The sequence below is a fragment of the Notamacropus eugenii genome, chromosome 6 (assembly GCF_028372415.1).
Source record: "Notamacropus eugenii isolate mMacEug1 chromosome 6, mMacEug1.pri_v2, whole genome shotgun sequence".
Taxonomy (NCBI): domain Eukaryota; kingdom Metazoa; phylum Chordata; class Mammalia; order Diprotodontia; family Macropodidae; genus Notamacropus; species Notamacropus eugenii.
Window position 1 is genome coordinate 4,591,441 of NC_092877.1, and position 14,327 is coordinate 4,605,767.

The 14,327-nt window shown below is 45.1% G+C and overlaps 1 long non-coding RNA gene across 1 annotated transcript; it reads left to right on the forward strand.

Annotated features, from left to right (window-relative positions):
• Positions 1–1,955: 1,955 nt before the first annotated feature.
• On the forward strand, positions 1,956–13,154 carry LOC140509781 (uncharacterized). The gene is made up of 4 exons (XR_011968914.1): positions 1,956–2,478; positions 11,054–11,217; positions 11,503–11,590; positions 13,027–13,154. It is a non-coding gene; the product is annotated as an uncharacterized lncRNA (long non-coding RNA).
• The last annotated feature ends 1,173 nt before the right edge of the window (positions 13,155–14,327 follow it).

Sequence of the window (14,327 nt, forward strand, 5' to 3'; positions counted from 1 at the left end):
CAGCTGCAAGACACCCAGCCCAATGGGCCTGCTTCCCTGCAGCAATGCAACAATGAATATTCCAGGCCACCTAGCTGCACAGGCCTTTGTGCTGGGGCAGCACTAGAGCTGGAGTTGGAATGGGGTTTGAATTTTAGCTCTGCCATTTACTAGGAGAGTGGTCCCACTGGGCAGGTCACTCGAACCCTCAGAGCCTCTGTCCAAAATGAGAGGATCAGCCTAATTCATCTCTGAGGTCATTTTCAACTCTAACAATCTAAGATTCTGTGGTGATCTCACATCTCAGGGGAAGACTTACTACATAGATATGTATCATAGAGTGGAGAGAGAGACAGAGACAGACAGAGAGAAGATAGAGAGACAGAGAGAGAAGACAGAGAGGCAGAGAGAGAAGAGATAGACAAAAGACAGACAGACACATAGAGACAGTGAGAAGGAGAGACAGACACATAGAGAGACAGAGAAACATACACACAGAGACAGAAAGAGACAGACACACAAAGACACACAGACAAAGACAGAGACAGAGACAGAGTCAACAAGCTTTGATTAAGACTTTACTATGTGCCAGGCCCTGTGCTAAGCACCAAGAATGTGGGAAAAAAATTAAAAGGCAAAAACACAGTCTCTGCCCTCAAAGCGTTCCTGGGTCTCATGGGAGAGACAATGAGGGAATGTTGTATGTACATACAACGTTGTATGTCTATGTACATACAACATAGAGGAGTCTATGTACATACAACGTTGTTGTTGTTGTGTTCGTCCTTCGTTGCTGAAGAAGACCAAGCCATCAGAGAAGTGATGACATGACTTGCCCTTGACTTTTCTTTGAGCGAGGGAGGGCTGTGCAGGTCACCAGCCTCACTTCTCCTCCAGAGCTGTCTGGGTCCACTGACCAGATATCCATCAGGATGACTGGAGATGGCCCAGGGGAGACCTTGGACTTTTCAGGTGCTCTCTTGGAGAGAGGTAGTGCGCATTGAGTGAAGAAGCCTCTTCAAGAAGTAGTCAAAGAATGGCCCTTTTCAGGAACAAAAGAAAATAATAACCAAATCAAGCCGGGGGAACAGAAATGTTACCATTGATAACCACTCTAAGTCAGCCGTGAAGGAGAGCTTGGGCAGGGACCCGTTGTTGAAGCCTACGGGCTTCTGAGTGCACTGGGCTTAAGGGCTGGGGAATGACAAAACACATACAGAGTAGAGTAGTCTTAGAGTTGGGGTTATTAAATCTTTTTATGTCCTGGACCCTTTTGCAGCCTGTTGAAACCTGTGGGACTCTATCAAAATAAAGTTTTAAAATAATTGAATAGGAAAATAACTGAGGAAAACGCTAGCTTTCAGTTAGAGGTTCATATACGTCATATTCTTATATGTAATTTTTTTAACTGTCCAGGTTAACAGCTTCCCTGAATTTTATGCCCACACTCTTAGAAGGCACAAGTTCAGACCCTTGCCCTAGAGGCAATGGTACTAACAGCTGAAGTGGGTGGGGCTCTGGCAGAAGATGGGATTTGAGCTGAGTCTACGAGGAAGCCAGGTAAAGATCGGAGAATCCCAGGCATGGGGCAAGCCAGTACCAAGGCACCGACCTCCTCCTCATGCCTGCCTTTTAGAACCGTGAGTTTCCTCTAAGACTTAGGTGCCAGATTTTCTCAGCTTCCCTCATTGGTTACTGGTCCTTCTGTTTTCAGATTACACTGTATTTACTTCTCTGTGTACACATTGAATCCTCCAGTGGAATGCTGGCTCCTTGAGGTAGATATTGTTAATATATATTCTTTGTGTCCTTCCTTACACAGAGCTATGTACACAGTAGGCATTTACTATATGCTTATTGAATTGAACTGAAATAATAAAATTGTAGCTAGCACTTTAAAGCTTACAAAGCACTTTACAAATATTATCTCATTCTATCCCCCTGGGAAGTAGGTGCTGTTATTATCCGCATTTTATGGAGGAGGAAATTGAGGGAGACAAGTTAAGTGACTTGCCCAGGGTCTCATGGCTAGTATGTGTCTGAGGCTGGATTTGAACTCAGATCTTCTTGACTAGGCCCCAACACTCTATCCACTGTAAGCTGGATCGGATGATCAAAGGGTCCCCTTGAGAGGCAACATTTTATGATTCTTCCTTCCTTTATTGATGAATCAGACTACACCAAAATGGTACATTTTAACTCTTCTTTAACTGTCAGTTATTTTTGTTTTGCAGCTAATCAACAAACAGATCAATCCACAAGCATTGATTAAGCCCCTATTATATGCCAGGCTCTGTGCTCAGCCATGGACAAAAGAAGGGAAGGGCTGACTTCTTGTCTTCAACCTTACATTCTAGAGAGAGAGAGTGACTGCAAACCTACACAAAATAAATACAGGATAATTTTGAGGAGGGCACTAACCACTGGAGGAGCAGGGAAAGGCATCTTCTAGAAGGCGAAAGTTTAACTTACTTTGGAAGGAAACCCTAAGAGGTGGAGGTAAGAAAATAATGCATTCGTTTCAAGTATGATGTCATCCAGAGAAAAGGCTTGGACGTGGTAGATGATGTCTAGATTACTTCGGCTGGACTCTGGGGTTTAGGAAGGTGAATAATGTATGATGAGGCTGCAGAGGCAGACTGGTTTTGGGTTGTAAAGGTTCTACATGGCCAACAGGAAAGTTTATTGCTACTTCTGAAGGCAATAGGAGCACGTTGAGATTGTTAGAATTATAAGAGAGCTTGGAACATAGAAAGTCAGAGCTGGAAAAGACTTTAGAACAAAGAGCATAGAACATTAGATCTAGAAAGCACTTTAGAAGCTTCAGAAAGCATACGCTGTCAGAACTGGAGGGACCTTAGAATAAACAATGTTAGAACTGAACAGAACTTTCTGGAAATCTTAGGAGAGGTTGGATGGTCACTTACTGTTGAGAATGTTCAGATAGGGGTTAGACTATATATCTCTGAGAGGCAGCATGGAACAGTGGAAAGGGATTTGGAGTTTGAAAGCCTGAGGAGAAATATAAGTTCTGCTGTTTACAAGCTTTGTGACCTTGGGCAAGTCATTTAACATCTCTGGGCTGCCTGATTTTCCTCGTCTATAGAATGGAGAAAGGGAGGAGGAGTTGGATAAGATGACTTCTGATGTCTCTTCCATCTCTAGGTCTATGATCTCATGAATATAGAGCATAGAATGCTAGATTTGGAAGAGATCTTAAGACAGAGACCATAGCACATCTGTATTAGACCCAGAGGAGTCTTCTCAGGGGGTGCATTCAGGACTGATGGAGAGATTCTTGAGACCCGTCAAAGCTGAGGTCAACTCTTCTACTGGTCATCTATTTGGGAACAAATGATATATGCCAGAAGGAACCTGGGAAGATTCTCAGAGAATGACAACTTCCTAGGCAAATAAGTGAAGGACCTAGGGACAGACAGGTAACATTGTTAGCATAGTTGAGTACCCCATCATAGTAGAGGACCCCAGAAGAGAAAGTAGGATGTAAGAAAAGAATGGCGAAGAAAACAGTGTCAGAGAATGGGGTTTAGCTTTCTGGGCCATGCCAGGGTTCTTGGCCAAGGACCTAGTCCATCTAACGAGAGCTGGGAGGAAGACACTTGCTTGGAGCCTGGCTGGTGTTCCTAAGAGGGCTTTCAACTTGAAAAGAAGGAGGAAGGAGAAAAATGGCCAGCTGTCACTGCTAATCTAGATATGAAAGAAATCACACAGGATCAGGTATTACGTAGGAGAAGAGCAGGATTGGTATTCAGCAGTCTAGTAAAGGGGAAAAGGGCAGAAGTGGTACTCAGGACAGAGATGTCTAGACGCTAATGCATGGAAGAGGTAGTAATGAGGAAAAAGTGACCTAATGACCTCAGCGTGGGGAGGGAAATATGCCCAAATAAGTATCTCTGAGTCTTGGTAGGATGTGACTCATGGCAGGACCACAGCAATAAAAGTTTATGTCTTGTTTAAAAGGGACAGATTAGGTAGAAGGGGAAGTAGGATAGCATTATCTGTCTAGATGTGTGGAAATCCAAGCCTGAAGGCTGGGACATGATGGGAGAACATTTTGAAGAAAGAAGAAACACTAGTAAGATAGTGGTTGGTGTATACTACAGACTACCAGGCCAGATGGAGGCAGTGGATGATTTTGAGTCCCTCACCAGACTCAGAACTGGTGACAGAAGTAGCTATGAGAGACTCCAGCCATAAATCTCTCTCTCTTAACTGCAGAGGAGCAGATACATTTTATACATGCTCCTAGGATAATTTCACCTTTGAGAATATGGAAGCAATGCAGAGAACAGCTATCTGGGATTTGATTCTGATCATTAAGGAAGAACTTACTGGTAAAGTAGAAATAACAGAAACTGTGGGAAGCAGTGATCAGGCCACCTTTGAGTTTGGGATAGATAAGGAGGAGAATGTTGAGAACAATCTGATGTTTACTCTAGGCGTTAGGGGAGACATTTAAAAAATTTCCAAAGATAAGATAGCTGCGACCCCACAGTCTGAGACAAAGAGAAGGAAGTTGGCTCAAGAAGAGTGAAATTCTGCCAGCCCTTTTACTATTGCTTCTGATTAAGAAGAGAAGGTGTCCAACGAGGCCCGTGGGACTGACTGGGAGGCTCACTGAGGAACTCCAGTTTAAGGAGTGACATGAACTGAAGAGGAACCCACAGAATGACGAGGTTGCTCAAGAATCTCAGCAGGGAAATGAGGAAAGCCCAGAATAAGCTGAGGCTCATGTATTTGTTATGGCAAATGAGTTACATTAATTAAGGTGAAAATTACTTGAAAAAGGGGGTGGTGGTGGAGGTTTTTAAAAAAGGCTATTGGGAGCTCAGAAGTTTAGACACCATATAGGGCACAGACTAAATGGATTTCTTGCTTAAAAGGTCTAAGAGATAAACGCTTCACAGGAAGTCCCTTTAGGAAACATTATTTTGCATCTACTTATTTGTGTACATGTTGTTTCCTGCCAATACAATGGCAGCTCTTTGAGGGCAGGGGCCGCCTTGTCTTTGCCTCACAGAGTGTGACACACTGTAGGTACTTAATGCATGCTCGTTAAGTTAGCTTGTATTGGAGACGTGGGTGCGGGAGGAGATTCTTCAGAGTTTGTACATGCCTAATTATTAATGTGTTATCTTCCCATTAGAATATATGCTTATTATTATTATTATTTGAACTGGGCCTTCACTTCTTTTACTATTAAATTTATTTATTTATTTTTAGTTTTCAACATTCACTTCCATAAGATTTTGAGTTCCAAATTTCCTCCCCATCTCTCCCCTCCATTCTGCCCCAAGATGGCATGGAATTTGATATAAGCTCTACATATACATTCATATGAAACCTATTTTTACATTAGCCATGTTTTAAAGAAGAATTAGAGCCAATGGGAGAAACCATGAGAAAGAAGAGAGAGAGAGAGAGAGAGAGAGAGAGAGAGAGAGACAGAGAGACAGAGAGAGACAGAGAGACAGAGAGACAGAGAGAGACAGAGAGAGACAGAGAGACAGAGAGAGACAGAGAGAGAGAGAGACAGAGAGACAGAGAGAGACAGAGAGAGAGAGAGACAGAGAGAGAGAGACAGAGACAGAGAGACAGAGAGACAGAGAGAGACAGAGACAGAGAGACAGAGAGAGAGACAGAGAGAGAGACAGAGAGAGAGAGACAGAGACAGAGAGACAGAGAGAGAGACAGAGAGAGAGAGAAAGAGAGAGAGAGAGAGAGAGAGAGAGAGAGAGAGAGAGAGAGAGAGAGAGAGAGAGAGAAATAGTCTTCAACCTGCATTCAGATTCCATCGTTCTTTTTCTGGATTTGGACAGCATTTTCCATCATGAGAATTTTGGAGTTGTCTTAGATCCTTGCATGGCTAGGAAAAGATAAGTCTATCAAAGTTAGTCCTCACACATTGTGGCTCTTACCGTGTATAGTGTCCTGTTTCTGCTCACTTCACTCAGCATCACTTCATCTAAGTCCAGATTTTTCCGAAGTCTGCCTGCTTGTCATTTCTTATAGCACAATAGTATTCCATTACATTCATATATCACAACTTGTTCAGCCATTCCCCAACTGATGGATAGCCCCTCAATTTCCAGTTCTTGGCCACCATAAAAAGAGCTGCTATAAATATTTTTGTACTTGTGGGTCCTTTTCCCATTTTTATGATCTCTTTGGGATACAGCCCTAGAAGTAATATTGCTGAGTCAAAGGGTATGTACATTTTTGTAGCCCTTTGGGCACAGTTCCATATGGCTCTCCAGAAGGGCTGAATCAGCTCACAGCTCCACCAACAATGAATCAGTGTTCCAACTCTTCCACATCTTCTCCAACATTTATCATTTTCCTCTTTTGTCATGTTAGCCAATCTGATAGCTGTGCTATGGTACCTCAGAGTTGTTTTGATTTGCATTTCTTTAATCAAAAGTGATTTAGAGTATTTTTCATATGAGTATAGATAGCTTTAATTTCTTCATCTGAAAACTGCCTGTTCATGTCTTTTGACCATTTATCAATTGGGGAATGACTTGTATTCGTTATAAATCTGACTCAGTTCTCTCTATACTTTAGAAATGACACCTTTATCAGAGAACCTGCTGTAAAAATTTTTTCCCCAGTGCTCTGTTTCCCTCCTAATCTTGGTTGAATTGAATTTGTGCAAAAACTTTTCAGTTGAATACAATCAAAATGACCCATTTTGTATTTCATAATGTTCTCTATCTCTTGTTTGGTCATAAATTCTTCCATTCTCCATCAATCTGACAAGTAAACTATTCTTTACTCTCCCAGTATCAACCTTTATATCTAAATCATGTACCCATTTTGAGTTTATTTTGGTCCAGGGTATAAGATGTTGATCTATGCCTAGTTTCTGTCATAGTAGATTGTAAGCTTTTTGAGGGCAGGCACTGCACTTAGAATAGCACCTATACAGAATAGACACTTACTCACTAATAGGTGACAAATGGGATTAGAGGTTCAAATCCTAACCCTGCCACTTGTTTCCTATATAACCTGTGGAACATAAATTACTTAAAGGCAGGGATTGTTTCATTTTTGTTGTTTTCATTTGTGCCTAGTGCACTATCTGGTCCGCAGTGGGTGCTTGATAAATGCTCATTGGACTGACTCTTCCCATGCACACTTGGGTCTCCTTTATTAGAGACCCATTTTCCTTCAACTTGGAATCTTTTCCTTCTTCTGTTTCTGGTTTTTTATGGGTGCCAGTAGGCAGTAGTAGGAGATGTGTGTGTGTGTGTATGTGTGTGTGTGTGTGTGTGTGTATGAAGATTGTGTTAATTTTTTTTTCCTTTAAATCATAGGGATCAGACAGATAAATTAGGCTTGAATAAGGCTGAAACCACGGCAGGAATTTTTTTCTCCATATTTTCCAGCTTTCTCTAACGCCTCCCTCCCTCCTGGTGGTAGCTGCTGGAGAAACCAGTGGTTTCTCTCTACTTGACTTTTTTGAGTACATCTAAAATCCTTCTTCTTTTTTTTTTTTTAACAACAAAAATAGCTGACCTATCTACCACATATTAAGGTTTTCAAGGGACTTGACGTCCACTACCTCATTCATTGTACAGACTACCTCTGTACGGAAGCACTGCAGGTGACTCAAAATAACTCATTTTACTGGTAAGGAAATAGAGGCTCAGAATGGTCCAGAAATCTGCCCAGGGTCACTCAGGAAATATATGTCAGAGGTGGGCTATGAACCGAAGTCCCGATGATTCCATGTCCGAAACTCCGTCTGTCTCGTGATTTCTTTTGGATTCTGGGGAACTTTTAGGCACCTGTCTCCAAAGTTGAATCTTAGGAATTCATCACACCAGTTTATCTGAGCATGATCAACAGTCTCTCTGTACTCGAGGAGTATATTTCATGGATTGTGCCCATCTGTATGATAGTGCCCACTGTAGGGGCCTGCTGATGGTGGCTACATCTGTGTGCTTTTTCCCAGGCCTCCTTATCAGGATCAGTGAAAGGCCAGCACATCCTGCCAGACCTAGGACTTCACGGACCTTGGATTTTTAGTCCCTTTTGTCCTCCTACTCATAACTCCACACCTTGTGCTTTTCCAAATCCTGTCATCTCGCCCCTTCCAAGCACTAATTTTATCCCTCTATTAAATGAATGAGGAAAGATAACACAACAGAAAAGAATCCTGGCTCCTCAAATCCGGCCTCTGCTACTTGCTCTCTCTGTGTACGAGCACGGGCTTTCCCCATTTCTAGGCTCCAGTTTCTTCATTTTCTCACATAGTCCCCACACTCACAGATTTAGAGCTGGAAGGGGTTTTTGATCAGTCTTGTCCAAGTTCATCATTTTCCTGAGGATCCCAAAGTGATGTGACTGGCTCAAGCTCACCTAGCCAAGACATGGATTCAGACTCAGCTCCTATGCCTTTGAACCCAGGGCTCATCCAATGGTTATACATGACCACAGCAAAGGACAAGACTCGATTTTTGGTTTGTCTGTGAGGGGCTTATATAGCTTCTCTCTGATAGTCCTGATCCCAGGAGGTAGTGTGGTGGCTGTATGGGTTGTATGTGTGAGACTAGCATTCCACCCCTGCATTGTTGGGAACACCCAAGGTCCCAACTACAGGCAGCCCTTTCATGGAGAAGGCAGAGCAAGGAATGGGGAAGGAAGGCCCCTCGCCAGGGCAGGGAGGAGTGCAGCAAAGACTTGAAATGATTCCCTGCTGAGCCGAGCCCTGGCCAGGTGCGTGGAGGGCAGTGCCCCCTGCCGACCATGCAGGGAAGGGCAGGGCAGTTCTGGCTAAGTCCGTTTTCCTTTTCCCCTCTGCCTCGGCTTTCTTCTTCCTGCGGCCTTTTTCTCTCCTTTACTCAGGCACATCTGCTCTGGGGGCAGAGATGTTTAGTACTGGGAGCCTCGGCCCTGTCCAGTATCATCCCACTAAGTGCTTCTTTGGCATGCTCAAGACCCCCACAAACAGCCAAAGCTGGGGGGCTCTGGGCTGCCACTTGTTTTCTTCATTATTAAATTAATCATCACTTATTTCTTTTTTTGTGCTGACACAGTTTATAGCAGCCTGTCCCTCAGCCAGCCTCCCCTTCCTTCTCCCTGTCACCGTCAGAGCCTCCTTCCTTCAGCCTCACTCAACATTAGGCTTAGTTCTGCCCTCCTCTGGTCTGTGATTCTGCTGAAAAGAGACTCCTTTGACTATTTTGGAGCAGCCACTGAGAAAAAGGCTGGGGCACTAGCGGGGTAGGGGCTTGTACGCTCACAAAGCTGGGACAGGTTAGGAGCAAGCCTTCAACTCGGGCCTTCTGAACTCTGAGGCTGCCTCTCTACTGCACCCCCTGCCTTTCTAGTGTCATTCAGCATTGTGTCTTATCCCTCTCCTAGACTGTGAGCCCCATGAAGGCAAAGACGTTGAATCTCCAGCAGTGATTGCTCTTGGATTTGTGTATGACAGCCATCCGGGGTGGTCAGGATCAAATGAGATCCTTTGGGTCAAGTGCTTAGCATAAGCCCTTAAAAAATGCTTGTCTCTATCTTTTTCTCCTCCCTCCCTCCCTCCCTTCCTTCCTTCCTTCCTTCCTTCCTTCCTTCCTTCCTTCCTTCCTTCCTTCCTTCCTTCTTCCTTCCTTCTTCCTTCCTCCCTCCTTTTCACCCTCTCTGCCTCTCTTACCAAATATGGATATTCTGAATGAAGTGCTGAATGTGCCCAGCCTGTGCCACTTCTGACCATGTTCATCCATAGTCCCCCCAGGAGGTAAACACAACCTTTGGGGCTTCCTTTATGACCCTCATCTTCTCTCAACATTATGAGGATATCAATCAATCAAAAAGCAGTTATTTTGCACTTACAGTGTGCCAGCTACAGTCGGTGAGTCAGTAAACATTTTTAAGTGCCTGCTGTGTGCTAGGTACTTTGCTAAGCACTCGGAATTCAAAGAAAGGCAAAGCTCCTGACCCCAGGAGCTCCCAATCTAACATGCAAACTCTACATACAAATAAGACATACAGGGTGCCCCAAAAGCCCTGGGCTGGTTTTAGGCTATTAAAATTTATTCACCTTGTATACAAGATTTTCAGCAAGGTCCACCTCTTCGTGACCTTATTTGGGATTTTCTCAGCAAAGAGTGTTTGCCGTTTCCTTCTCCAGCTCATTTGATAGATGAGGAAATGGAGGCAAACAGGGTGAAGTGACTTGCCCAGGGTCACACAGTTAGAAAGTGCCTGAAGCTGGATTTGAACTCAGGAAGATGAGTCTTTCTGAGTCCAGGCCTAGAGCTCTAACTACTGCAGCACCCAGCTGCCCAACTGAGAGAGATGGAGAAGGCACTATCATTAAGGAGAAACAAGAAAGGCTTTTTTCTTTTTTTTTCCCCCCTTATCTTCCTCCTCCTTCTCCTTCTTGTTCTGGTTCTTCAGAAGAAGAAGTTTTCAAATATTCATTTAAAATGTTTAAGTTCCAAATTTCCTCCCTTCCTCCTGCCCTCTTCTCCGCCTACTGAGAAGCAAGCAAGATGATGTCAATCATACACATGAACTCATACAAAATACAGAGGAAAGGTGAGATTTCAGTGGGGACTTAAAGGAAGCCAGGAAAGCCCAGGTGGCCCAAATGAGCAGGGGGAGTGCTCTGGACATGGGAGACAGTCAATCTCAATGCCCAGAATGGGAGGTGGATGGTCTGGTTTGAGGAATAGCCAGGAGGTTGGTCTGGCTGGTCTGTCCATTATCTGGAAGTAAGTAATGTGTGTGAAGACTGAGAGAATTGAAGGGAACCAGGTTGTAAAGAACTTGAAGTGCCAAATAAAGGAACTTTATTTATATAAGGAACTTATCCTAGAGATAAGAGGGAGCCACAGGAGTTTATTGAGTAGGGGGATGACACCATCAGATTTGAGTTTTGAGAGAGCTACTTTGGCAGTGGCGTGGAGGATGGGCTGGAGTTAGGAGAGACAGAAAAGGAGATGGGTTAGGAAGCTATTTTGATAGTCCAGGCAAGAGGTGATGGGGGCGTGAAGTCCAGTGAGGGCAGCCCAGGGCTTTCCTCACTCATTCATCATTCTCACTCTAGGATCAACCTGTTTCATCCATGCGTTCAAGACACTGCATACACCAGACAGTGGACAAATGGGTACAGATAAATCTTAGCATTATCAATGGATAGAACTCACCCAAGGATTTAGAGCCCAGAGGAAGTTAAGAGGACGCCAAGTCCAAACTCACCATTTTTTCAAGGTAAGGCCTCAATCAGGGGTTCTTCATTTGTGTTGGTGGTCTAGTAAAATCCATGAACTCCTTATTAGAATCTGGTTTTTAAATACTTAAAATAAAATGCCTCCTATCGATTAACTCAGGAGGAGAAAATGATTAACTCAATATCAAAGATATTGGTATTTTCAATAGTATTTCATTTTTCCCCGATTATGTATTAAGATAATTCTTAGCATTCATTTTTACAAGATTTTAAGTTCCAAATTTTTCTCTCTCCTTCCCTCCCCTCCCCTCTTCTGAAAATGGTAGGTAACTTGACATAGGTTACACATGCGCTGTCCTGTAGAACATATTTCTATATGAAGAAGAAACTGATCAAAAGGAGAAAAAGAATAAAGTAAGTGAAAAAAACCTGCTTTGATCTGCATTCAAAGGCCATCCGTTCCCTTCGTGGGTGTGGGTGGCATTTGCCTTTGTGAGTCCTTGTCTCGGATCATCGCGGTGCTGAGAAGAGCCAAATCATTCAGAGCTGGCCATCACACGATGTCACTGGTGCTGTGGACAGCGTCTGGACAGCGGTTCTGCTCATTTCCCTGTATCAAAGATATATATATACATATACATATATACACACACAATATGTATGTAATATATTATAACATATATTATTATTATGTATAATATATATACATATATATTTAAGTTTGCAGACCCCAGGTTTAGAACCTCCAGCCTAGAGAGTGAGCTGCCCAAGGTCAAACAGGTAGTACGTAGGTTGAAACACTCATTTCCAGAGGTGACTTCATGGGATCACAGATTTAGGGCTGGAAGAGATCTTTGAAATGGTCATGTCCATTCCCCTTATTTTATAGAACAGGAAACTGAGACCCATAGAGGTTAAGTGACTTACCCAAGGTCACCCAGGTGAGAAGTGGCAGATTTCTCACTCAGGCACTCTGACTCCAAATTCAACATTGACTTATCTTTGAGGGACTTTCTCAGGACCCCAAAGGGGCAGAGATTTGCGCAGATCAGGGAGGTCTCCCCCACAGAAGTATCCCCACCACTGTAGGTTGCATTCTGTGGCTCCAGAGTAGGACAGGCTCAGCTCTGGTGGAACTATGCCCAATGGCCAGGGGAGGGCACTCCCAGCCTGGGCTACCTCATTCCCCTGCCCCAGCCCCAGCTCTGGGACAGACGCCATGTGAGCCCCTTCCCCTGCCCCTGCCCCTGACAGGTCCACTTCCTGCTCTTCTCAGCAGCTGCAGCAGAGGGGGCCAGAGGAGAGGCAATGCATGCGTCTGGCCTGGGAAACAGGCAAGACGTTGGCCTGTCTGGGCCTGCAGGGCTGCTCAGCTGTGCCAAGGTGCCAACCCAGGAGCCAGCAACTGGGAAGCAGCCCTCTTGGACAGAGCCCAGCCAGCTACAAAGCTTTCCTTCTGCCCTCCGCCCTCCTCTGTCCTGTCTTTTTCCTTCTCTTCTTCTCCTCCCCTTTCTACTCCTCTTCCTTTCCTTTTCCCTCCCTCCCTTCCTCCCTCCCTCCCTCCCTCCCTTCCTTCCTTCCTTCCTTCCTTCCTTCCTTCCTTCCTTCCTTCCTTCCTTCCTTCCTTCCTTCCTTCCTTCCTTCCTTCCTTCCTTCCTCCCTCCCTCCCTTCCTCCCTCCCTTCCTTCCTTCCTTTCTTTAACAAAACCAGATTTCTGATAGAGCCAAGCTCCCAGCAGTTCTGATGAGGTCTTTTTTTTAATTGGCATTTGACCCACAATCTAAAAGGCTCAGCCCCAAAATGATCTCTGAAAAGCATCAAACATCATTCTTCTCCTTTTCTTTGATAGACTCCAGACGTATCAAAGGCATACAAACTATATGTAGTATTCAAGACATTAAGTGAGAACATACAAAGCCCGGCTCTAAGTCCTTGGCTGGCAATCAGAGAGCAGCAAGAAGGCTCCTGAGTGAGTGATGGAGGGAGGGAAGGAGAAGAGAGGGAGAGGGGGAGAGAGGGAGGGAAGGAGAAGGGAGAGAAAGAGGGAGAGAGGGAGGGAAGGAGAAGGGAGAGAGAGGGGGAGAGAGGGAGGGAAGGAGAAGGGAGGGAGAGGGGGAGAGGGAGGAAAGGAGAAGGGAGGGAGAGAGGGAGAGAGGGAGGGAAGGAGAAGGGAGGGAGAGAGGGAGAGAGGGAGGGAAGGAGAAGGGAGGGAGAGAGGGAGAGAGGGAGGGAAGGAGAAGGGAGGGAGAGGGGGAGAGAGGGAGGGAAGGAGAAGGGAGGGAGAGGGGGAGAGAGGGAGGGAAGGAGAAGGGAGGGAGAGGGGGAGAGAGGGAGGGAAGGAGAAGGGAGGGAGAGGGGGAGAGAGGGAGGGAAGGAGAAGGGAGAGAGAGGGGGAGAGAGGGAGGGAAGGAGAAGGGAGGGAGAGGGGGAGAGAGGGAGGAAAGGAGAAGGGAGGGAGAGGGGGAGAGAGGGAGGGAAGGAGAAGGGAGGGAGAGAGGGAGAGAGGGAGGGAAGGAGAAGGGAGGGAGAGAGGGAGAGAGGGAGGGAAGGAGAAGGGAGGGAGAGAGGGAGAGAGGGAGGGAAGGAGAAGGGAGAGAGAGGGAGAGAGGGAGGGAAGGAGAAGGGAGAGAGAGGGGGAGAGAGGGAGGGAAGGAGAAGGGAGAGAGAGGGGGAGAGAGGGAGGGAAGGAGAAGGGAGAGAGAGGGGGAGAGAGGGAGGGAAGGAGAAGGGAGAGAGAGGGGGAGAGAGGGAGGGAAGGAGGGCTTTCTGGTGGAAGTAGCGGACAAAAGAAGATTTCTTACATCTGTTTCCTGCCTCTGCCAGTGATTGGAGGACTTCTGATTTAGTTATAAAATGGAGAGGTTGAAATACATTAATTACTGATTTTTGAATGGTTTGAGATCCTTAAATGAAAAGCACCAGTCGTTACTTAAACAGAGCCAGAAGACAAAGGGCCTAGTGACACATGGAGTGCAGGAAAGAAATAGACATTGACAGCACTTAAAGGGACAAACAAGGAAATTACATTATGCCAAAAAAACACTATTGACAGCAAACCAATACCAACATAAAATTTACATGTTCTAAATGCCTTGGCATGTACATTTATAAGAGAAAAATTAACTGAGCAAGAAGAAGACGTAGACAATA